Below are 27,040 nucleotides of genomic sequence, written 5' to 3' on the forward strand. Positions count from 1 at the left end.
TTTGTATTTTATTCCATACACCTGGAACTGGAGGTTAACAACATTAAATTCACTTCATTTAAGACACCAGGTTTTCCCATTAACCTTTTAGAAACCATAAAAAGATTAAATAGACTGTTCCTTGTGCTACTTGCTTGGTTTCATTTTCTCCAAATATGCTTCTAGTTTTAATAACCTTATTCTTTGAATTGCAAGCATCTTGCATTTCCCTCTAGGACTAAAAGTATGTTTGCTTAGCAATGGAACTCACTCTGGTTATTTTCTCTCTCTCTTTAGGTATACTCCACGCAGAAATCAATCATGCAATTAAAACTTTTCTTCTTTGAACTTCTCAATAACAACGATCCCAATCTTCTTCATGAGAGTTTAATTTAGGAGATACAAAGCCACAGAAAACCAAAGAGGAAAGTTCTAGCAATATGTACCATAATTTCTCAAGGTTCTTTAGCATTCAAGGGAGGCTTTCTGCTTAATAGCCAAATAATTTTATCTAAGCCCCCATTCAATATTTTATCAATGTATTGCATAATAGCTATATTTTATTCTCCTTCTTACTCCTGAGAATTCTCAGGAAATAGCTCCATTGGCCATCTCTTACCCTGAACCACTGCTCTAGGCCCCTCTGCTGGTCACCTCTCACAACTGTTTCTCAGGATCGTTTTGCAAGATGTTCTCAAAGAACACAGCCCAAGAGACACAGCCCGTGTCTTGGTATAGCCCATGCCAGAAGAACACAGACCTTTTCCTAATTCTCCTTAGCCTAGCACCTGCTAAGCTATGAGGTCTGATGTCTACTGAAATATTGACAGTAATGCAAGGAAAAGGAAAGTTTTAAACTGATGTGAGATAGCACCACTCCTATGATCCATAGGTCTGAGAGTGTTTTTCCTCCTTCCTTCCTTTCAACGGCTGGCCCACCTCTCCCATGAGAATTTCATTGTCCTTTTTGCCCGTTGAGTCCAAACTCTTACCCACTTCAGTCCCAGAGAAATGAACAAGCAAAACCACCCCCTTCCCTAATTTAAGGCCCAATTTATTTATTTGATAAAATAAATCACAATAAAAACATATCCTTTCCACTATTCTGGGCTCCAGACAAGGCCACTAGAAAGTATAGTTCTCTACATATGTTTATCTGACTGGGGGACACTGCACACTTTAATCCACTGTGAACTGAACCACACCAGCCGCAGATCATGTTTACAGCTCAGCTGAAACAAAACATCAGACCTGCCTGCTGCCTGTTGGAGGTAGGTCTTAGGAAGATCTAACAGTATTTAAGCCAACATGCTTCCTAAGAGAAAACAGTGATTTTCTGGGATAGCCCAAACTAAATCTACATGAAGAAAATAAAATGTCTTTTCTTGTAAGGACACAGTCATATTAATGATACTCCCAATTTATGTTACTAACAGCACATAACTTACATTCTGATCTGAAACCTTTAGCAGGGTTTTACTGACATCATGTGGGTTCAGAGCTTCCCTGAGCAGAGGGGAAAGCAGGCATCTGTCTTACATGTATGTGATGTAATGTCTCGCCAAAGACTTAAGGCTAGGAAAGCAGTAAGCAGTCTAGGAGGGAAAAATAAGCCTTGAATTCCCTGGTGAAGCATGATGAGTGATGTAAGGAGGAATTTGATAAGCAGCAGGCTGAAAGTTGATGCTGGCAAATGTTACCTTCGGCAGCAAGACCCAGCATGAGAGACAAACGGAACATCCTTGGCAGCAAAGGCAGGTTTCTATCATCTTTATTGTAAGGAGGCTTATCCTTGGGTCATAAAAGTCTGTCCAGAGTAATGATTCAGAATGCCATAGGGAGCGGCCAACAGCAAGGGCTGAAGGGAGGACTTTGATTCATCTCTTGCTGGTACTGCTTCTCTTGTGGCTTCAATGCTAGAAGTGAAGTCTCAGGGACAAGAGCTCGCCCTCCTGGAGAGGCGTTCAGAAGGCACAGGAGCCGGCAAGGTGGGCTCCCTTTCAGGTCTTCATCATTTACGAGCTGGGTGGCTGTAACTCTGGGCAAGGTGTTTCAAATTTCTAAATGCCAGCTGGAAAATAGCACAGCGAATGGAGGAGCTGGGAATGCTTTAATAGTTCTTTTAACTTTTCAAGTTCTTTTAGCCAAGTTCTTTTCGCCTTTCAAGCATGGATGACGGGGGAATTGGCAAAAGTGAACACCTAACGGGAGATGGATACAGATGGCAAGATAGAGAATTACGGGACCCCTCTTACAAGTGAGTAGCCCCCAACTGCCAGATAATTTCAGCTCCGTTTTCCTACAGTCTGTCCTTTTCACCCTTTTTCGTAAAAGTTTAAAGGAGCTCCAGCACAATTCGACAATAGTAACTATTTACTGTGACTGGCATCTGCCCTCTAGTGGTCTGAAAATTGCAATGCCTCTTACTGGTACATTGTTGAACTTGGTAATTTTCAATCATCGGGCGACCCCTGTTGTCATGATAGTCGTATCTCAGTATGTTGAGCTAAAAGAAACCAAAAATCATCTGGTCTCTTTCTTTTCATAACTGATTCCTTCCAAAAATGCACCTGGCTCTTGCTTTAACAACCAACTCCATATAAAGATAGCAGAGCAAAACAAGACCACAGAAACTTCTTTCCCCACCTGATGAAATGGTTATTTTTTAAGCCAAATAATACACTAGCAGCAAGAGAGGAGAGGGTACAGCTTGAACCGTAAGGTTTGGCATCCATGAAAAGAAAGATTCTGATATGACTGGTTCAACTCCTAAGGCCAGCCCTTCTCCCAAAAGCAAAGGTAGTCAACAAAATACTGAGAATTCAAAATAATAAGCTTTAATTAAAAAATAAATAGAAAGTCACACCCACCTCTGAAACAGATTCTTTGGTGAGAAGACACAATAGCTCCAGATAAAGCGAGAAAAACATCAAGGAGAATCCATCCGCGTCATTTTACAGAAACCACAAACAAAACTGCTCCCTGTTAAGCGTGAACAAAAATGGAAAGAAACAGCACAAAATTATGCAAATCTACTACTACAAAAACAAGTAGTAAGCAAGCAAAAGGCAAACCAAAACCAAAACCAAAAACCCTCAGGAAGAAAATAAAGCTCAAAGGTGAAGTGCAAGTTCTTTTTGAACGCTTAATTACAGAAAAGAGTTCATTAAGAATATTAATTCAGTAAAACAATACCTCTAAGATAAATCATAAAATAAAGAAGATAGAAGAAGACGTTGTGGAGCTAAGAAAAACTGAAAAACAAAACAATGAGTTATAAATAGAATAACTTATAAATTGTAAAGGAGAGGAAAATATAGCTGCAAATGGCATGGAGAGATGGCTGGGGATAATCATAGAAAATGCAGGATGAAAAGAAAAGCAATTAAAAAAGATAGATACAGAGAGGAAAAATTATCCAACGTGAAGACAGCTGACATCCTTAGAGTATAAGGGGAAAAAAAAAGAGAGAATCCAAAGATATAACCTAAAAAGTTTCCTGAAAAGAAGAACGATATTAATGGACAAAAAAGAGGACAACTTATGTCCAGAAAGATTGATACGGAATGGTCTAAATTGGGAAATTTCCTGGTTAAATTGTTAAATGTTAAGAATCAAGAAAAATATTAGACATTTAGATAGAAAAAGGCAAGTTAGCCCCTAGAGGGGGAAAAAGTCAGGTGGTTTCACGGCTTTGCCATGGCAACCTCAATACCAAGAGACATGGAGTATGATCACGAACTTCTGAGAGAAACAATGTGATTCAAAAATATTATGCCAAGCTAGGGTGTCATCAAGCATGGAGATAAAAGGCAGATTTTTTTTGACGTGGAAGAGCTTGGGAAATATAATACTCATGAACTTGTTTTGAAACAAAACCAAACTACACAAAACTGGCAAGTAATCCAATTCAACAAGAGATGAAAAATAATAAAGAACTCGAGTGAAAAAGCTGTAATGAAAAGAACCCATGTGGAACACCATGTTTATTTAATTTCACAGCTAAGGCTAATCCTGTGTGGCCTTGAAGGTAGTATGAGGGAATTTATCATTAAGTTCTAACGAAGTGAAAATGATATAAGTGAAAGCTGGAAAAGAGTGAGATGGAAGGAAGAGTAAACAGTAATTATATTATCTTTCGTAACAGGGGTCAGTAAATGACAGCCTGTGGGCCAAAGGTGGCCCACTTCCTGTTTTTGTAAATAAACATTTATTGAAACACCACCACATTCATTCATTTACATATTGTCTCTGGCTGCTTTCATGCTGTAATAGCAGAGCTGAACAGTTGCCACCAAGTTCTTTTAGCCCACAAAGCCTGAAATATTTACTACCTGACCCTTTGCAGAAAACATTTGCCGAGAGAGAAGAGTTCATTAAGAATATGAATTCAGTAAAACAATTCCTCTAAGATAAATTATAAAATAAAGAAGATGAAAGAAGACATTGCAGAGCTAAGAAAAATTGAAAAACAAAGCGAGTTATAATGTTTTACAACACTGACACAATCTATAATAACTAAAATTGAAATTGTGTCTGAAAAAGAGTCTGTTTTTAAAATTTATTCGGTAATATCTTTAACTTTAGAGAGATTTCTACTAAGGACATTTTAATCCAACAGTTTGTGTACCTATACAGGCACAGAAAGATGTCTATAATAGTATTCATCAGAAGTACTTGTTACTTCCGAACAGTAAAATATGGAGTAATGTGTTGCTTTTTTGTTGGAGTATTGTCTGAATTTTTTGTAATGAGCGTGTATAATTCCTTAGAAAGCAGTAAGAGTAATTTGAGTTATTAATTACTCTTAAAAATAAAAAGGCCAGTCTATTTTATTTTCAACCCAACTTTCCTAAGAACAGTCAACCTGTTATTTGGGAGCTTCCTCATGCCCCCTTCTCTTCACCTCAAAATTTTGGTATGTATTTTGAAAATGTGATTGGAGAATTCCTGTATATTCCATAATTAAGCGTTGGGAAGTTTTCTTTCCTCATTTCCCAGATTTGCCATCAACGTGGATTAAGAATTACTTGGAACAGCAGAGGGCGCCCTGCTCCATGTTTATAGGAATATAATGTAAGTACCTGCCCAGTCCTGCCGCTTGAAACTTGTGTGAATGAAAGCCAGTAAGTGATCGCCTGTAGGACTCAGTTTCCCCATCTCCCACTCCTTCCTTCTGTCAACCCGTCCCCCACAATGCAGAACAGTTCATGCCGCCCTGACAGCAATCCTTCTGTGATTTCCTTTTGCGCTCAGAATAAATTCTCAACTCCTTAACTAAGGCAGAGGAGGCCCCCACGTGATCCTGCTCCTGCCATCTCACTCCATACTCCACATTACACTTGATACCTCAACTACGCTGGCATTTAGTCAGGGTCTAGACCATACCGAGCTCTTTCCTATCTCTGGGCCTTTGCATTTGCTGTTTCCTCTGCTGAGCAATTTCCTCTCCCGAGCTCTTTGCATTAAGGAATCTTTCTTAATGTTTGTCACCTCCTCAGAGAGGCCCTCCGTGATGACCCCACCAAAAATCTCACCCGCTTTATTTTCTATCACAGCACTGTTTATATGATCTTACTTGTACTTCTCACAGTCTGTGATTTTTTTATTTTTATTTTTTTATTTTTTATGTTTTGTCTGTCTCTCCCACTAGAACCCAATTTCCACAAGAGCAGGAAGCTGCCTGGTTTCTTCATTGTTACATCTTCAGCACCTAGCACTTAGTAAGTACTCGTAAATACTTGTTGGAATGAATTAATAGACTTGCAAAATGTGTGTCCTGGCTGCTCTCTCAAGGCTATTACAAAAAGAAAAAGTGAGAAAGTTCTTGTGGTGGGTCAAATTGTATTTCTCATCAAATTTGTATGCTGCAGGCCTAACCCCCAGTACTTCAGAATGTGATTGCATTTGGAGATGGGGCCTCTAATGTGGCAATTAAGGTAAAATGAGGTCATATTAGTGCACCCTGATCCAATTTAACTGGTGTTTTTATAAGAAGAGCAAATGTAGACACACAAAGAGACACCGGGGTGCACAAGCACAAAGCAAAGACCACATGAGGCTGCTGTCTTGAAGCCAAGGAAATAATTCTCAAAAAAGTCAAACCTGCCCACACCTTGCTCTTAGACCTCCAGCCCCAACAGCTGTGTGAAAATAAATTTCTGTTGTTTAAGCCACCCACTCTGTTGTTTAAGCCACCCCCTCTGTGGTACTTTGTTATGACAGCCCAAGCAAACTAATACAAACCTTTATAAATCAAATAGTGGTAAGCAAAAGCGACAACTTAATATTTGAAAGAGCAATGATTAGCCATTAATGGTGGATAGAAACGGCAAGTTATGTGTCAGCTATTCCATTGAAGGAACAGAATTTGAGAAGGTAAATACTGAAGCTGGAGAGGCAGGGATGACTACATATTTTGTAGAGTACAGGGCAAAATCAAAATGTGGAGTTCCTTGTTCAAAAGGCAGGAAAAAAGTGCTGTTAAAGGTACAAAATATAAAGCTTTCTCTTTATTTCATGGCTTCTTTCTCCACTCATCATGGCGTTTTTACTTTGCTATTTGATGTAGCTCTAAGAACAATTTAAAATTATCAGCATCAATTTTACCACTCATCTTTATATTGTAGAATATTAGTTTTAAAATACATAACATTTAAATATTAGTTTAAATATCAGAGCATTTAGCTTGATGTAGAATCACTGAAATTACGTCTTCTGTATTTTGTAGCTCACACATGCATAGGTATTTCCTCCTCATCAGAACTGTGGAAATGCTGCCAAGAAAAATGAACTCAACTGTGTTTATTTTACTTGACATGTGCATGTTCTACCAACACTCTCACAGCTTACTGACGAGGAAGGAAGGACCAAAATGAGAAGACATGATAGATTGTCCACATTTCCCTTTCCTTCTGTGTCACCTTTTTCAGCCTCAGTGGGTACCTAACACAGGGAAGTAACATGATTAAGAAAGGATATGAAAGGGATCCTCGGTCACTTGTGTTTCTTAGAATGCCACTGAACAGAAATCATGGCCTCTGGGAGCCGTCAGTGTCCTCATTTACCCAGTAGACATAACATACTCTATATTCACTGTGATTCTGACTGCACTCCATGTGTCCTGGGTACAGTTGACTTCTGTTTCTAGGGCATCCTAAATGTTATGTGTGAGTGGGGAGGCAAGGAATGGCAGTGGTTCCATAGATTACACGTATTTCCTCTGGTCCCGTGCATGCTCCACTGTCTCATTGGGCTTTACCTACAGAACACAAGTTCAAAGAAAAAATTATTCAGGATTTCAAGAGGGCCACAGAAGAGCATTAAACCACATGCATGGCCTTCTGAGTGTGGGTCCCTGTGCAACACACACAAATCATGAGCTCTTGGAGCCAGCCCTGAAGAAAAGTGAAGCCATCCTTCAAAGAGTAAAGAAAGTAAATGGGTTCCAGACTGCTTGCAAGCTAATTCCCAAAGAATAAATATCCTGCAGAGGTCCCTAAAGCCTTTCTATTGAGAAGTGCCAAAGTGTGGTTCAGTACCCAACCCTTAAGAGGAGACACAGGAATGTGCTATTGGTTTTCACATTGGCATGTATTATGTCAGGTTCTATGGGATTTGCAAGTGAGACTGAGAACCTGTAGACATACAAAACCATCTTCCTAGGGAAATTGTGTTTCTGAGTTTCCAAAGACCAACTTGCAAATCTTCTTTGGGAACCCACTCTATTTCTAGGTAAAAACTATTTGCACCTGGGAGTCCTGGGAGGCCATTTAGCTCTTTAACAAGGCAGAGGCCAGTCAGGCACCTTACTGAGATCATTAAGAGATAGGTGGAGGCAACCAGGTACAGTGGGATCCCTGGGCTGGAAATCGGGAGACACAGGTGGGAGGATGACTCTGACAGTAAGTGTGTGAACTTAATCAACTCGCTTTCAAACACAGAGTATCATTTCTCTCTTTTGTGAAACAAGAAAGTTGGGTTTCATGGTCTCTAAGGGCCCACACTGGGCTAAAAATAACCAAAACCAGGGAAACTTTCTGACAGAGAAGGCAGAGAGAAAAAAATGACAAAGTCACATGGAACAACTTGGCAGTGAATAATGAACTGAAGACACTTTTAGGAAGTTCTGTGGGCTGGTTCCCTTCACAGGTCTTGTAAGTCCCCTGGATATTGGGGTCTGACTTCTGCCAGACCAGAAGAGTGTGGTCTGGGCAGGGTCTCCAGCGGCTTCTCCAGCTGACCTGTCCTCCTGCCCACTAGCCTGGGCAGTGCCTTTCCCCTGTCACTCTCTAGTCCAACGTTGGCCAACTGGTGACCCTGGGCAAGAGAAAGATCCTGAATGACTTGGGACCTCTTGGATGTTTTTATCACTACTCTTCTTGCTGTGAACTCATTCCTGGCCTCTGACCACCTTAAGTCTCTGGGAACATTGGTGGAAATGAATCAAACAAGTGGCAGTAGAGTGTGGAAGAAAGTAAGTGGGATGAACTCCTGAGATCTAGCTTTGGCCTGATACTAACAAACTGAGTGACCTCAAACAGATCCTTTTCTTCCTGGATCACTGGATTTTGTCTTTTTCCTTCACTTGAGTGAAGTGAATTCTCAAGTGATAGCACCCTGTTTTTCGCTTGTGGATATACCTCTCTATTATGAAATCATAATGTTTAGGTGGGACTGACCCTTTCCCCAGTTGGCAGATCCCATCCCTCTGGCCACAGTGATGGGCCGTGGCTGAGAATAGGACCCAGTTAGAGCCAGTGAAAAGACTTGAGACCTGTAATTGGACTTCTGAGGTAGAAAGGTTATCTGTTCAATAGATTTGAGGTCATAAGCATGTGAGGCTTGGAGCTGCTCTAATCATCTTGCTGTCGTGAAAGAGCCAGCTTTGAAGTAAAGCCAATACATGAATGGAGAAAAGCAGAGCAAATATAAAAGTAGACACACTGTGTCTCAATGGCATTCTCTGAACTCATAGATCAAACTGTGCCCCAAACCAAAAGACAACACTGGATTTAAGCCAATGAATTCCTTTGTTCATTTAAACTGGTTTAAACAGGACTTTTGGTCACTTGCAAGGATAATAATCCTAGCTACTCTACTTCACATCTCTGAACCTTCATTCCCTCTACTGCAAAACAGTTATTTTGTGGATAGTAATTAGCACAAGAGAACATAACGGTATTATCTCTTTCAGGGGTGGCCATAATTCCAAGGTAGCAAAGACAATGTTTCAAACTCCCAAAAGCTGGTTTCTTTACTCACTAAGCATCAGATTTTCAGCATTTTGGACATCTTACATGACAGCCTTTAATACATGTAATGATTACTGTTCACGTGTAATTCTGCATCCCCAGCTGAGGTCTCTCTTCTGAGCCTGAGATGTCATATCCAACTGAATACTGGACACCTCCACATAGATGTTTTCATCTCAACCTGGCAGGTTGAAAACAGAGTGTGGATCTTCCCACCCAATCCCAAACCCCTATCATGTTCACAAGCAAAATCCAGCTTTCCAAGCCTGAAACCTACAAGTTGCCCTTTTCTCCTCTCTCTCTTTCTTTTTAATTCATTCCATCTGCAAGCTGTGGTAAGTCTGTTTTCAAAATAGCTCTCAAACTTTCACCTTTTTCTCCAACTCTCCTGACACTTCTGTGTTAGGGCCAACATTATCTCTTGCCCGACCACTGGAAAAGATTTCTAAAAGATTTGAAGATGGCTGTCTCCTTCCGGTTCTTAATGCAGCTCCCTCCTTTCATCCGTTTGGACCTAGAAGTAGAAACAGCTCTGCTGCCACTACCCATGGGCGACTGCATCAGCCTTTGTGCCTCCTCCTTACAGGCAAACCTTCTCTGAATTGTTCTAATTTGAGGATCCCATCTCTTTCCCATTGGGATTTTAAACCCTATAGATCCTTCCATGAACACTTTCCTCTCTACAGTCTGACTCCTAAAATGACTCCTTCTCCCTCCCTTTCCTCCTTTCCTAGACTTCTGCTTACATAGCCTAGAAAGAAGGAGGGAGGAGAAAGCGGAAAGGCTCATGGTAGCAAGGCCAGTTTTGACTTTTGAGAAGCCCTGGGGATTTGTGGGGGGAACACTGTTCTGGCTGCAACTATTGCTGGCAATCTTTAGAATGTGGCACTAGCTCCTCTTTGCCCGTTGTTTGGGGTTCTACTTGTCAATACTGGATTAACAGGAAAACTATGATGGGCCATCTTATCACATACGGCCTTCTGCAGCAGGACTTAATGAAGCTTTCAAATACACAGAAGCCTTGTCACCACAGCTCTTTCTTTCTTTTTTTTTTTTTGAGACGGAGTTTCCCTCTGTCGCCCAGGCTGGAGTGCAGTGGCCGGATCTCAGCTCACTGCAAGCTCCGCCTCCCAGGTTTACACCATTCTCCTGCCTCAGCCTGCCGAGTAGCTGGGACTACAGGCGCCCGCCACCTCGCCCGGCTAGTTTTTTTGTATTTTTTAGTAGAGACGGGGTTTCACCGTGTTAGCCAGGATGGTCTCGATCTCCTGACCTCGTGATCCGCCCGTCTCGGCCTCCCAAAGTGCTGGGATTACAGGCTTGAGCCACCGCGCCCGGCCACCATAGCTCTTTCTAATGCTAGTCAATACTTTCTATGTAGTAGGTCTCTTGCTAAAGCTTTGCCTTGAATGTCTACGCACGGGCAATACCCAGGAACCTAACTGGAGGCAAGACAGGTGAAGGAAGCAGGACAAACACACCCAGTCTGGCCCAGCTGATAGAGTTTTCTACATCTGAGAATGTGATATTTGTGTAACATGTTACAGTTTAACAGGAGCTTTCATCCCCCTTTAACTGGCACATGGCTGAGTCATCAATACATGGTTTTGTAAATGATTGAATGCAACTGTAGGTTCATTTTCTCCTCCTCAAAATAACCCTGTGAAGTAGGCAGTGCAGGGATTATTATTTTCAGTTTACAGAAAAGGAAACCAGGGCCCAAAGAAGTGAAATAGTTTCCTGAGTCCACGTAGCCAGTGACTGTAGGTGCTCAAACCAGAACCAGGAGTGTCAGGCACCCATAGTAGCTCATTTCAAAAGTCAGGAAATCAGGAAGCAGGACGGTCTTCTTGATAAAATGGGGAACTGGATTGGATCAAGTGCTTAAGTGTCTTCTCAGTATTAAGTCTCTATTCCTAGCCTCCCTCAATAATCTTACAGCACAGTTGGGAGCTGCCATGGAAGGGGACAGTAGGCAGAAGTTCAGGCTGCTAACCAGCTGGGAATTGAGTAAAAGGAACAAGAGAAAGGCTTTCTGGTGCCAAGACTCTGGAGAAATGTTTGTTGACTTTTGGCTTTGCATTGACTACTTCCAACTAGGCTTTGAAGCTGACTTTTTGATCCCAGGGCTCCCTGGGAAGGGTGGCGGAGCCCATGACATTGTTGCTGTGGTTCTCCAGGCAACCACAAACCATCAGTAGCTCCAGGAAGATGCCTGAATTACGTGGAAAGTGATGAGGTAACTACAGAGAAAACAGAGATATCTACAAGGAAAGTGGAGCAAAAACAAGAATCTAAAGGGCAAAACAAGAGAAGCCCCGGGGCGGAGCAACAGCCAGCACAGCAGCGGCACCATGAGGATGTTGAAGGTGCCTCTCCTGGAGTCCTTCAGAATAAACTTGTCCCTTATAAAACTGAACTAGAAAGTGTCTAAAGGAGCCAGAGCCCTATCTCTCAGCCAAGTCTCCTAAAATAAGTTTTAAGAGATGGAGTGATGTTCTAAAAACACAGACCTAAATATTCACTTCCTTGCTCATAAGCTCTTTTTGCTCCTTATTACCCTCCAGATAAAGTCTGTGCTCTGCAGCAGAGTTCGAGGGCACCATTCCGTTCCTCTCCATGCCCCACAACTCTCTCGAATCTGGTCTGGGCATTTGTGCAGGATTCTCCCTCCTTGGCAAATCACTACTTATCTCAAAGTCTAAGTTTCAACATTAATTTCTCCAGGAACATCCCCTCGATCCTATTCCATCTCCATATTAGGCACAGTGTTCCTTTTCTATGCTCCCATGACATCACGATCTTTCATAATGGCCACATCACTGGCACTGTTAGGGGCATGTCCATTCCCTTCTCAGATACATTTCTCGCATGAAGCAGAGGTCCAGGCACTTAGGAAGTGCTCATTAAATATCTGTTGGATAAATAATAAGGAGAGAGTCAAAAATCTCTAAAAGAGACTTCTGGTTTACCAAGCAAGGAGGAAGGGAAAATAACCAAGTGTGGGACAAAAAGCAAAGAAATTATTTTTAACAGGAACAGAAACCCAGACAAATAAATGGCCCTTAATTTATCTCAGGGTTATCAAGAAGTATATTATGCCCTTGATAATTGTGCAGCTATAATTACTTCTTCTGGAAACTGGGCTTTGCTGGAAGAAAGGTTGGAGAGATTTGGAGATAAGTTTCCTTAGGAATAAACATGGCGAATCAAAATCCCCCAAATGTCTGGATATCTTGGAAGAGATCGAACTGAAATAAGTGAGTGGACAGAACAGCCAGTGCGGGTCTGACAGAGTCTAAAGGGGCAGCTGCTCCTCAGCTCCAGCCAATTGTGGAAATGCAAGAATACCAGCAGCAGCAGCCAGATCTCGTGACTGTCCCAGAGAGGCCTCAAGTCCTTGTGGGGTGTGTACGTCTGTATGTGTGAAATCCTCTGGGTTCTAAATCTCCCCAGCTTGCTTACATTTTTAATAGTTACTAATCAGGCCAAAACAGCAAGTTGTGTGAGGCCCAGAGATGCCAGTGTTTGACCTTTGCACCAAAAAACCTGACCTCCCATGGCTCTGTTTACCAAAAACTGTCAACACCAAACCGCAAGCGCCAAAGCTCCAAACAACATGATCCACTTGCAGAAAGTGATCAATACATGAGGGACTAAAGAACAGAGGTTTGTCTGAGTCCGTTATTGGCACATAGTAAGTGGGTGCTCAGTCAATAAATAGCTGTTGAGTGGGATAAAGAATAAGGGAATGGTGGATGTATGTCTGCAGTTTAAGGTTTCTACCACTAGATGGTGAAGTTTGTTTTTTCTGCAGATGTAAGCATAGAGAAATAAAATACTAAGATAGTTTTATGGGCACATCTACAAGCCATGAATACATAGCTCGGACATCCCACAAATGCTAACAGCTGTTTTCACATCGTCTTCGCTATTCCTCCTCACTTCCAACTCCAGTCAGCGCCGGATACAAATAAAGTCATTAGAAGTAGCTGGCTTTCCTTGATATGAGAAGGATCATGTTAGAAATAGAGGATTACTAGAATTATACAACCTCCCAAGACTGAGCCAGGAAAAAGTTCAAACTCCGAACAAATTACGAGTTCCTATATTGAATCAGTAATAAAAATCCTACCAACAAGTAAAAACCCAGGACCAGACAGATTCACAGCCGAATTCTACCAGACATGTAAAGAAGAGCCAGTATGATTCCTATTGAAACTATTGCAAAAATGGAGGAGAAAGACTCCTTTCTAACTCATTCTATGATGCCAGCATCATCCTTATTCCAAAATCTGGCAGACTCAACAACAACAACAAAAAAGGAAACTTCAAGCCAATACTCTTGATGGATATCTATGCAAAAATCCTCAACAAAAATACTAGCAAACCAAATTCAGCAGCGCTTCAAAAAGTTAATCCACCATGATCAAGTAGGCTTTATCCCTGGGATGCAAGGATGGTTCAACATATACAAATTAATAAATGTTATTCATCACATAAATGGAACTAAAAACAAAACCCGTAGATAATCTCAATAGATGCAGAAAGGGCTTTTGATAAAATTCAGCACCCTTTCATGTTAAAAACCCTCAACAAACTAAGCATTGGAGGAACATACCTCAAAATAATAAGAGCCATCTATTACAAACCCACAGCCAACATCACACTGAATGGGCAAAAGCTGGGAGCATTTCCCTTGAGAACCAGAACAAGACAAGGATGCCCTATCTCACCACTCCTATTCATTATAACACTAGAAGTCTCAGCCAGCATAATTAGGCAAGCAAAGGAAATAAAAAGGTTCCAAAAAGGAAATAAAAAGGTTCCAAAAAGGAAGACAGAAAGTCAAATGATCTCTGTTTGCAGACAATATTATTTTATCTTTAGAAAACCCCATACTCTCACCCCCAAAGCTCCTAGCTCTGATAACCAACTTCAGCAAAATTTCAAGATAAAAAAATCTATGTACAAAAATTAGTCACATTTTTATACACCAATAATTCCCAAGCTGAGTGCCAAATCAAGAATGAAATTGAATTCACAATAGCTACAAAAAGATAAAATACCTAGGAATACAGCTAACCAGGGAGGTGGAAAGACTTCTGCAACAAGAATTATAAAGCACTGCTGAAAGAAATCAGAGATGACATAAACAAGTGGAAAAGCATTCCATGCTCATGGATAGGAAGAATCAATATTGCTAATATGGCCATACTACCCAAAGCAATGTATAGATTCAATGCTATTCCTATCAAACTTCCAATGACATTCTTAACACAACTAGAAAAAATTATTCTAAAATTTATATGGAAAAAGTAATAGCCCAAATAGCCAAACAATCCTACAGCAAAATAAGAAAATTGGAGGCATCATGTTACCTGACTTCATAGTATGCTACAAGGCTCCAGTAAACAAAACAGCATGACACTGGTACAAATACAGACATAGACTAATGGAACAGAATAGACAGCCCAGAAATAAATCCACAAACCTACAGTTATCTGATCTTTGACAAAGTTGACAAAAACAAGCAATAGGGGAAGGACTCCCTATTCAATAAATGGTGCTGGGATAATTGGCTAGCCATGTGCAGAAGATTAAAACTGGATCCCTTCCTTTACACCATATAAAAATTAACACAAGACAGATTAAATACTTACACATAAAACCTAAAACTATAAAAACTCTTGAAGAAAACACCATTCTAGACATAGGCCCTGGCAAAGATTTTATGATGAAGATGCCAAAAGCAATTGCAATAAAAACAAAAATTGACAAATGGAACCTAATTAAACTAAGAGCCTCTGCACAGCAAAAGAAACTGTCAAAGAGTTAACAGCCCACAGAATGTCAGAAAATATTTGCAAGCTATGCATCTACAAAGGTCTAATATCCAGTATCTATAAGAAACTCAAATTACCAAGCAAAAAATAACCCCATTAATAAGGGTGAAAGACATTAGCAGACATTTTTCAAAAGAAGACATATACATGACCAAAAAGCATATGAAAAAATGCTCTACATCACTAATTATTAGAGAAATGCAAATCAAAACTGCAATGAGATATACTGTCTAGCGCTCACCAGAATGGCTATCATTAAAAAATAGAAAAAAAAAATATGCTGGTGAGACTGCAGAGAGAAAGGAATGCTTAAACACTGCTGGTGGGAGTGTAAATTGGTTCAGCCATTGTGGAAAGCAGTGTAACCATTCCTCAAAGAACTGTTAAATAAAAACAGAATTACCATTAGACCCAGCAATCCTATTATTGTATATATACCCAAAGGAATATAAATTATTCCACCATAAAGACATGCATGCAATATTCATTGCAGCACTATTCAGAATAGCAAAGACATGGAACAACCTAAATGCCCATCAACGGTAGACTAGATAAAGAAAATGTGGTACACATACACCATGGACTACTATGCAGTCATAAAAAAGAATGAATTCATGTCCCTTGTAGCAACATGAATGGAACTGGAGACCATTATCCTTAGCAAACTAATGCAGGAACAGAAAACCAAACACCGCATGTTCTCACTTGTAAGTGGGAGCTAAATAACAAGAGCACATGGACACAAAGAGGGGAACAACAGACACTGGGACCTACTTGAGGGTGGAGGGTGGGAGGAAGGAGAGGATCAGAAAAAATGCCTATCAGGTACTATGCTTACTACATGGGTGATAAAATAATCTGTACACCAGAGCCCCACGACATGAGTTTACCTGTAAAACAAACCTGCACATGTATACCTAAACCTAAAATAAAAGTTAAAAGAAAATGTGGAAAACATGGAGCATATACACCATGGAATAATATGCAGCCATACAAAGGAGTCTTTTGCAGCAACATGGATGAAGCTGGAGGCCTTTATCCTCAGCAAAATAACATGGGAACAGAAAACCAAACACCACACGTTCTCACTTATAAGTAGGAGCTAAACACTGAGTACACATGGACACAAAGAAGGGAACAATAGACACCAGGGACTACTTGAGGGTGGAGAATGGGAGGAGGGTGAGGATTGAAAAACAGCCTATTGGATACTATGCTTATTACCTGGGTGATAAAATAATATCCTGCAACCAAACTCCTGCAACACGCCATTTATCCATAGAACCAACTGGAACATGTACCCCTGAAAGTTAAAAAAAATCAAGGATGAACACTAGATGATGTCTGTATGGGGCAGAGTGGGAAGGGCTGGGTATTCAAGGAGCTCATGGTGTTGTGGGGCAAAGAGACCTTTGACCCAGTTACAATTTATTGTATTTGATACTATAATGGTTGTGTGTAGATGATGCTTTGTGGACCCGAAAGAGAGTGACTACCTATGTTGGTTGAGGAAGGGGCAGGAAGTCTTCTCAGAGGAGCAGCTCATGCACTGGATGGGCCTTGAAGGATGAGAGGAAACCCACCGAAGTACGAGGGCAGGAAGAACTTTCACTCATTCATCAGATATCTACGGAGCACCCATGTTGCCCAGCACTCTACTGGCCATTGGAAATATGGCAGTGAACAGGACACAAGGGCTCTGTTCTCAAGGAACTCACAATGCAGTGAGAGATACATAAAATAATCAAGGGAATAAATACACTTTTAAAAAATGTATTTTAAGTTCCAAGGTACATGTGCAGGATGTGCTGGTTTGTTACATAGGTCAACTTGTGCTGTGGTGGTTTGCTGCACCTATCAACCCATCACCTAGGCATAATATTAAGCCCATCATGCATTAGCTATTTTTCCTGATGCTTTCCCTCCCCCCACACCCCACCCAGACTGGCCCCAGTGTGTAGTTCCCCTCCCTGTGTCTATGTGTTCACATTGTTCAGCTTCCACTTGTAAATGAGATCAAGGGGTGTTTGGTTTTCTGTTTCTGTGTTAGTTTGCTGAGGATAATGACTTCCAGCTCCATTCATGTCCCTACAAAGGACATGATCTTGTTCCTTTTTATGGCTGCAGAGTGAGAATAATTACGTTTTAAAAGATTAACAGATTGTGGTAAGAACACAGTCTTGTGGAAGGAAGGTGGCAGGATGCTGTAATAGGAAACAGGAGACAAGACCCATCTCCTATAGGGTGGTCCAGGTGATCCTCTCTGAAGAGGCAGCATTGCAGCTCAACTGAAGGATGAGAGGGAGCCAGTCACATAAGCCAGATGGGGGAAGAAAGGGCTGAGGGAGCAGTGGGAGTGGGGATACTTAGAGGAAGGCATAGCAAATACTCTCCAGGAAGAAGAACTAGCATTTGTGAAACCATTTGTGAAAAGCTGGGGAAACTCCCAGTAAATCTGAGGAACTGTAAAAATGTCCTGTTACATTAGGATGTACAATGGAAAGGGAGGCAAAAAATGGTGAGAGCTGAAGTCAAAGAGAGGGAGGCGCCCTGTGAAGGGAGGACCTCTGACTTTACCTTAAAGTTCAGTGTTTTCCTAACAAGTGTCACACTTGGAGCAAATTCACCACTGCAGCCCTATCTTCATTCTATCAAGGCTATTATTTCCTTATTTTTCTTACAATGAATTTCATGTTATACTTAAAATATTTTTAAGGGAAATATTATCACCATACTATATAGAGGAAAAAATTATAATATTTACCATTAATAGCAGGTAACCACAAAATATAAATACAAGACCAATAAAATGTTAAAATATCTCACATGTCTCCTAAAATTTTCGTGACAGGTTGACATCCTAGACTTGAGGGTATGGGGACGGAGGGCATTGAGGGATTTTAATTAGATGACCGAGGACATGAGTTTAAATTTCAGAAATCTGTGTTGAAAAAACTCTTCTATTTATATCTCCTACTAAAAAGTGATGATTATCCTGGCAGTCAGGAAAAAAAAAAAAAAGTATTTCCAGACGAAAACTTTTTCCCCAAGGGACTTTCCAGTGGAGAGCTACATGAAGTTGACTTTGAAAGCCCTGATGAGTAGCAAGCTACAACACAAAAATTCAGAGAAACTGGCTAAGGACAACCTGCTCACTGAAATTCCCAAGTGTAGTATCATTTCCTCCAGCTTGAGGAGGATGGCTTAGCTACTTGGCAGCTGGGGAGCAAAGAGATTTAGATAAAGCTCTTGAAAATGAGGAACTAGCTTATAATTCTTTACTGGGGAAAGTCACAATACGAAATCTAATAGACTTTTTTTTGGTTCTTCTTATGAACTCATATCTGGCAGCTTAGACGAAGACATGAACTTAAGTACCCATCCCCTGGAGCATTTAGACTTTGGTTTTGCCATTTGAAAAATATTTATGAAGCCCCTATAAAAAGTCGGATACTGTTGTAGAAATCAAAATTACTTAATGCGGTTACAAATTCAAATGTCCTACAAGTGCCAGGAGGGAAATGTGAATGACACAGCAGCCCAATAAGACAATAGAGAGTGGCGGAGGCTACCGAGGAAACTGCTGCTCAGCTCCACTCAACAGTAGCAATCCCAGGAATGTGGGGCCTGTGTTGACAGGTCTTCAAATATTTTAACCGAAAAATCATTGCACAATGGTCATTATGTTTAGGGGAGAATTAGAGAGCAGGGGGAATAACTCTTGATTTTTACAGGCTGGCAAGTATCAGAAAAGTTTTAAACAATCTGCAAAGCCAAGTAAAATATGCCTGCAGACACAGGCAGAAAGCATTCCAAGGGCCCCAGTGGGTGACCTCTGGATGTCACTGAGTCTCAGCCTTTTTGGGGCTTATGTGTTGGAAGATAAGACATGTTCATAAATAACTACAATACAGAACATGGTGATAAGTGTTGTGTGAGCAAGATAAAGTGCTAAAAGAATTCAGGGGAGGGAGGGATTACTGAACAGTGGGTTCCTAAGGAGGGAGAAGGAGTGTCTCAGAAAGCTATTTCTGACCACATGTTGAGGAACCTAATAAACTCAAGGAGGTGGGTGGTGGGGAAGAGATCTCCAGTGATCTCAGTAAGCTGGCCAGGAAATAATTAATGCAGTCGGGACTGGGCATCAGCATATCACAGGGAGCATTTTCAAGATGCACATCTAGCCCTTACCCCTGACATCCTACATAGAAATTCCTTGGGTTGAAGATCATGCACACAAGTTTTAAAATGTCTGTTGAGTTAATTCTCTTTCAGGCCCTTCCTTAACATCTGCTCTAAGGAGCTGTCCCTTAAAACACTGCCTACAACAACAGGTATGTCTCTTTTGTCCTTTCTGCATCCCCAAATTCAAATAAACTAGGAGGCACAGGTTGTCAAGTTTTTACTTTGTGAGTGTATCATCTGTGCCTGTACCTGGGATCCCATCCTGAGCCAGGCTAGAGCCTTGATAAAGCACCGTCTTAGCCTGGAGGAGAACACACCTTCCTGTACTTACCCATTTGGAGCAGGTGCCATTTCGTTATTCCCAAAAAGACACTGTATGCTACAGTGGCCTGCAGATTACCAGGGAATTGATAGATTTCCAAGCCATCTTTCTCCAACGATTACCGAAAAGAAAATATAACCCTTATGTTGACATGAGTTGTATATAAAAGGTTGACACAAGTATGTATTGAATTTGCTTAGAACTAAGGATGGGATTGATATCCAATACAATTATAAAAATCCAGAAGTTCACCTACACTTTTCCAATTTATAACTCAAAATTCTTATCAGAACCTTTCTGTATGTGCCTTAGTTTTCAGCTTCTTTCGGGAATACCCAGGCTCAGTTTTACATCAAAGACACTCAGCAAGCAGGCCCCATTGTTTCACTATTGTTGTTGCCACAGGAGAGATTTTTTGGGCTCCAAATCTGCCACCTCTGTCATCACTGGCCATCCCTCCTGAAAGGTTGCTTATCTAAACACCAATCTAACCTAACAAATCTTACTTCAAACTGTGCACTGTCCCAAAGAAGACACTCAAGGAATGCAATGTTCTCTGGTTGTTGAAACATATGCGTTTCAAAATTAAGGAAGCCTTCAGTATGTAGAAGTTGTTAGCTTTCTTGGCCCCTTCCTCTTTTGAGCTAGAACCATTCTCTTCCATTCTACATTCCAGTAAAAATGGAAGTTGTCCATGCCTTCTAAGCTTGTGAAGTAAAAGAAGAGGTGGATAATGGGAAAGCCTTAGTATCATGAAAATTAGTGACTCCATAAAGCTCCAGTAAGATGAGAAATATTTGCATTTTGTAAACTACACATGCTGCCCAAAATAAAATTAGGGGAACGCTCTTGAATCCTGCAAGAGGAACTGATCCCAGGAAACTTGTTATAGTCAGTAGGGCGGAAACTGCCCATTCAACTTGATTATGAGCTTGTGCACTCGAAAAGGGGAGATAGTGAGCCCTTTAAACAATAATACCTATGTTGTGTGCATTTTGTAGTTTAGAAACATTTTTACATCCACTGCATCATTTGATTCTCACAGCAGTCTTAAGAGAGAGGCAGAGAAGGATTATTATTATAACCAATCTACAAAGAAACTGGGGCCTACAGGGATGTGTAATGGATACATGATGCTGTTGCTGCCAAATGCCCCTTTACCCTTCTCCAAGTTCACCTCTGGGGAACACCTGCCCTTGTTTTGAGTCCATGTGCTTATAGAAGATGTAACAACATAATTTATTACTCTAAGGATGGGGCATGTGAATCAGAGCCTTAAACTCTTTAGGTCTCACAAATTTCTTCAGGGATGGGCCCGTAGACTTGGTTAGGGCTAACGAGTTGCAAGACTTTTATTTGTTTGTAGAGTGATGTGTCTACTTTCCTTCTTACCCTCATGTGATGTCTTGCAATAAAATAAACACATAGGAGAATAGAGTTAGTAGAAAGAGAAAAGCTTGGTTCAGATGAAATCATTGACTTTCCCATATTGGAGCAATTACATTTCCTTTTCTATTTTTATTTATTTATATATTTTTGGAGACGGAGTTTTGCTCTTGTTGCCCAGGCTGGAGTACAATGGCATGATCTCAGCTCACTGCAACCTCCACCTCCCCAGTTAAAGCATTTGCCTGCCTCAGTCTCCTGAGTAGCTGGGATTACAGGCGTGCACCACCATGCCTGCCTAATTTTTGTATTATTAGTGGAGATGAAGTTTCACCATGTGCCACATTGGCCAGGCTGGTCTTGAACTCCCGACCTCAGGTGATCCACTCGCCTCAGCCTCCCACAGTGCTGAGATTACAGGCATGAGCCACCGCACCAGGCCTACATTTCCTTTTTTTTTTTTTCTTACACTAACTTGAGCTGGGTTTATAGGCATCTAAAACTGAAGAGTGATTCAAAATGGGTATGGTGTCCATGGCCCCATAACTTCACTTTGCTCATGGGTGACGTAACTCTCTAGCTCTTATTTGGCATCATCTTTCTGCATTCATGTGTGTTGTCAATGGGTAACTTTCCTCCATATTTGGGGGAGAAAAGTGAGAGGGTGGAAATGTTTCCAACTTCTTTTTTCACATCTAAAAATTTCTGGCCACTAGCCAGCCAGTGGATTGCATGCTCGTGGTTCAAGTGCACCCCCTCTTCCTGCCCCAACCCACAGTAGCCAGAATGGGAGGCCAGAGTGCAGAGATGGGGAAAGGCCAATGGGTGATAAGGCACAGGATATAGCCACTTGAGCAGCAGAATCTTAGAAAGGTCAGCTCCCTTAAAAAGAGGCTGTAGGCACAGTAAATCTTTCTATAGCACTAGTGCTTCTCAGTGCTGCCTCAGATATCCACAAATTCTTGGGCATCCTATGATAATGCTACAATTTTGCATTTGAATTTATCATTCAAATGTTTTTCATGCTTAGGTTACCTGCGTGACTACCTTATGAGATTTCAGTGTTTGTATTTGTTGTATTTGCAAACCAATTGTATCCAAGTCATAGTACTCAGTTGTCATGAGTTAATGAAAAAAAAGGAGGCAATCTTAATGAAAAAGTGATACGTTTGCATCAAGTGAAAGTCAGATGACCTCATGGATCTTCATGGGACTAAAACTTTGCAATAATGACCATGGAGAAAGTGTGATGAAAAAACTGAGGCTCAAGAGCGAATAGACAAGTTAAACTCCAAAGAACCTTGCTAGACTAGGTGTGAGCAGATAATTCCTTTTAGCCGTGTGGGATTATTCATCACAATTAATTTGGCCACTTAAATTTTAGTTGTTTTCTAATTTTATTTGTAGTACATTTAACTAAAAAGTTCGTTTTTGCTACTTTGGTTATATACAACTATAAAGCGAATGATTTATTCCTGCTTTTATGTTTGTGTATGTGTAAATAACATTATAATAAAAGGGACATATCAACGATGGGGACTATGAGAAATTTCTTTTTTCTTAAAGTGGCTGGTCAGTGTCTCAGACTTGAAAACCACAGTGGTATAGTGTCTCTCCGTACCTGCTTTCTTCTGGCTTTCTTCTTGTGGTTTGAACCTTAGAATACTCTTCTTCTTTGAAGCCGCTTTATTAAGGTAGGATTGGCATGCAAAAAACTATGCATATTTAACACACACAACTTGATGAGTTTGGAGATAAATATAAACCAAAATTTTTCTCCTGTCCTCTTATATATTATTTGCATGTATGTGTGTGTGTGCGTGATAAGCTCACTTCACATAACATCTACTCATTCAGCAACGATAAGCACTATGTTGTGCAGTAAACCTTTAGATCTTGTTCATTATATATCATCGAACCTTTGAAACTTTCAACTAACACCTTCTAATATGTGCTCTCCTCAGCCCCTGGCAGCCACCATTCATTCTCTGCTTCGAAGAGTTTGACTATTTTATATTATATAAATAGTGTCATGTTGTATTTGTCGTTCTGTGTCTGGCTTATAATACTTAGCATAATATCCTCCAAGTACATCCATACTTTTGCAAATGGCAGGATTTCCTTTCCATTTTAAGGCTGAATAACATCCTATTGTATACATACATCATTTTACAAACATTTTTTATTATACTTTAAGTTCTGGGGTACATGTGCAGAACGTGCAGGTTTGTTACTTAAGTATATATGTGCCATGGTGGTTTACTGCACCCATCAACCCGTCATCTACATTAGGTATTTCTCCTAATGTTTTCCCTCTCCTAGTCCTCCACCCCCAAACAGGCCCCAGTGTGTGATGTTCCCCTCCCTGTATCCATGTGTTCTCATTGATCAACTCCCGCTTATGAGTGAGAACATGCGGTGTTTGGTTTTCTGTTCCCGTGTTAGTTTGATGAGAATGATGGTTTCCAGCATTATCAGTGTCCCTGCAAAGGACATGAACTCCTCTTTTTTATGGCTGCATAGTATTCCATGGTGTATATGTGTCACATTTTCTTTATCTAGTCTATCATTGAAGGGCATTTGGGTTGGTTCCAAGTCTTTGCTATTGTTAACTGCTACTGTTAACAATAATATATATATGTGCATGTGTCTTTATAGTAGACACAAGCCACAATAAATATATGTGTGCATGTGTCTTTATAGTAGAATGATTTATAATCCTATGGATATATACTGAGTAATGGGATTGATGGGTAAAATGGTGTTTCTGGTTCTAGATCCTTGAGGAATCGCCACACTGTCTTCCACAATGTTTGAACTAATTTACACTCCCACCAACGGTGTAAAAGTGTTCCCATTTCTCCACCTCTTTTCCAGCATCTGTTGTTTCCTGACTTTTTAATGATCACCATTCTAACTGGCGTGAGATAGTATCTCATTGTAGTTTTGATTTGCATTTATCTAATGACCAGTGATGATGAGCTTTTTTTCATGTTTGTTGGCTGCATAAATGTCTTCTTTTGAGAAGTGTCTGTTCATATCCTTCACCCAGTTTTTGAAGGGATTGTGTGGGGTTTTTTTGTAAATTTGTTTAAGTTATTTATACATTCTGGATATTAGCCCTTTGTCAGATGGATAGATTGCAAAAAATGTTCTCCCATTCTGTAGGTTGCCTGTTCACTCTGATGTACAGAAGCTCTTTAGTTTAATCAGATCCCATTTGTCAATTTTGGCTTTTGTTGCCATTGCTTTTGGTGTTTTACTCATGAAGTCTTTGCCCATGCCTATGTCCTGAATGGTATTGCCTAGGTTTTCTTCTAGGGTTTTTATGGTTTTAGGTCTTATGTTTAAGTATTTAATCCATCTTGAGTTAATTTTTGTATAAGGTGTAAAGAAAGGATCCAGTTTCAGCTTTCTGCACATGGCTAGCCAGTTTTCCCAACACCATTTATTAAACAGGGAATCCTTTCCCCATTGCTTGTTTTTGTCAGGTTTGTCAAAGATCAGATGGTTGTAGATGTGTGGTGTTATTTCTGAGGCCTCTGTTCTGTTCTGTTGGTCTATATATCTGTTTTGGTACCAGTACCGTGCTGTTTTGGTTATGGTAGGCTTGTAATATAGTTTGAAGTCAGGTAGCATGATGCCTCCAGCTTTGTTCTTTTTGCTTAGGATTGTCTTGGCTATATGGGCTCTTTTTTGGTTTCATATAAACTTTAAAGTAGTTTTTTCCAATTTTGTGAAGAAAGTCAGTGGTAGCTTGATGGGGATAGCATTGAATCTATAAATTACTTTGGGCAGTGTGGCCATTTTCACAATATTGATTCTTCCTATCTATGAGCATGGAAAGTCACATTTTCTTTATTCATTCATGTGTTGATGGACTCTTAGTTTGCTTTCATGTCTTGGCTGTTGTTAATAATAATGGAATGAACATGGGAGTGCAGATATCTCTTCAAGATCTTGATTTCAAATCCTTTGAATGCATACCCTAAAGTGGGATTGCTAGATCATAATGGTATTTTCATTTTTAATTTTTAAAGGAAAGTTTATACTGTTTTACATAGTGGCTTCAAGAACATTGTACAAGGTTCTTCATTGTCTATAACACATCCTCACCAACTTTTTTTATCTGTCAGTCTTCTGATAATACTTCTCCTATTTTGAGGTGATATCTTATTGTGGCTTCGATTTACATGTCCCTGATTAGCAATGTTGGAAATATTTTCATATGCCTGTTGGTAATTTGTATGCCTTCTCTGGAGAAATGTCTATTCAGGCCCTTTGTCCAATTTTTAATTGAGTTATTTTTATTATTTTTTTTGTTTGTTGCTATTGAGTTGTAGGATTTCCTTATATATTTTTGACACGAACTCTTTATCAGATATATGGCTTGCAAATATTTTCTCCCTTCTGTAGGCTACATTTAACAATTTGTTAATTGTTTCCTTTGCTGTACAACTTTATCAGATATATGGATTGCCAATATTTTCTTCCATCTGTAGGCTGCATTTAACAATTTGTTAATTGTTTCCTTGGCTGTACATAAGCTTTTCAGGGTGATGTAATCCCAATTGTCTAACATTGCATTAAAGTAAGTTCCTTACATACCTAACTTTTTGAGAGTTTTCATCATGAAAGGATGTTGAATTTTACCAAATGCTTTTTCTGCATCTAATGAAATAATCATGCGATTTTTATCCTTTATTCTGTTCACGTGATGTATCATATTGTTTGATTTGCATATGTGAACCATCTTTGCATTCCAGGGATAATTTCTTCTTGGTCACAATGCATGGTCCTTTTAATATGTTGAAAATTTTGGTTTGTTATTATTTAATTGAGTGTTTTTGCACTCATGTTCATTGAGGACATTGCCCTGTAGTTTCCTTTTTATGTGATATTTTTGTCTGCTTTGGTATTAGGGTGATGCTGACATCACAAAGAATTTGGAAGTGTTCCCTCTATTTCTGTATTTTAAAGAGTTTAATAAAAATTGGTGTTAATTTTTTTAATATTTGGTAGAATTTATTTCTGAAGCTATCTGGTCCTGGGCTTTTCTTTGCTGGAAGATTTTAATTACTGATTCAATCTCCTTATATTGAATGAACAATTACATAGAAACAGTTATTGGTCTGTTTAAGCTTTTTATTTCTTCTTGATTTAGTCTTGGTGGGTTGTATGTTTCTAGAAATTTATCTATTTCTCCTATGTTGTCCAATTTGTTGACATATAATTCTCACTAATAGTTCTCTATGAACTTTCTTATTTCTTTATCTTTTTCATGTCATCACTGGTTGTACTTGTCTCCTCTTCCATTTCTGGAACATGTTATTTAGGTAAGTCTTACCTCTTTTTCTCTTAGCCTAATTAAGCTTTTGTTGATTTTGCTTATCTTTTTTAAATAAACAGCTCTTACTTTTATTAATGTTTTCCAATGCCTTTTTTATGCTATATTTCACTTATTTTTTCTCTACTCTCTATTCTCTTCCTCCTGTTAACTTTTGGCTTAGTTTTTTATTTTTCTAATTTATTGAAGTATAATGTCAGTTACTTATTTCAGGTCTTTATTTTTAATGTAGGTGTTTATTACTATAAATTTTCCCTCTTAGTACTGCTTTTGCTGCACTCCATAAGTTTGGTTATGTTGTATTATCATTTTCATTTGTCTCAAAATATTGTCTGATTTCCCTTTAATTTATTCTTTAGTCCAATGATTGTAAAAGAATATGTTTTTTTAATTTTCATGTACCTATACATTTTTCAATGTTCGCTTTGTTATTAATTTCTCATTTCATTCTATTTTGGCTGAAAAAATATTTAGAATGATTTGAATCTTAAATTTTTTAAGGATTGCCTTGTGTTCTAGCTTGTGGTCTATGCTGGATAATTTTCCATGCTCACTTGAGAAGAATGTGTTTTCTGATGCAGCTGGATAGAATGTTCTGTATATTGCTGTTAGGTCCATTTGGTCTATAGTATTGTTCAATTCCACTAGTTCCTTATTGATTTTTTGTCTGAATGATTTGTCCATTACTGTAAGTGGGGTATTGGAGTCCCCTGCTATTATT

The 27,040-nt window shown here is 39.7% G+C and overlaps 1 long non-coding RNA gene across 2 annotated transcripts in view; it reads right to left on the reverse strand.

Annotated features, from left to right (window-relative positions):
* Positions 1–3,207, reverse strand: part of LOC117065574 — a 61,673-nt gene extending 58,466 nt beyond the window's left edge. For both annotated transcript variants that reach the window (XR_004429976.1, XR_004429977.1), the window contains exons 1-2: positions 2,850–3,207; positions 2,614–2,615 (exon numbers count right to left, since the gene is read on the reverse strand). This is a non-coding gene — a long non-coding RNA (uncharacterized LOC117065574). The remainder of the gene's footprint in view (positions 1–2,613; positions 2,616–2,849) is intronic.
* Positions 3,208–27,040: the final 23,833 nt, after the last annotated feature.

This window comes from Trachypithecus francoisi, unplaced genomic scaffold (assembly GCF_009764315.1).
Source record: "Trachypithecus francoisi isolate TF-2019V2 unplaced genomic scaffold, Tfra_2.0 Lachesis_group2, whole genome shotgun sequence".
Lineage (NCBI taxonomy): Eukaryota > Metazoa > Chordata > Mammalia > Primates > Cercopithecidae > Trachypithecus > Trachypithecus francoisi.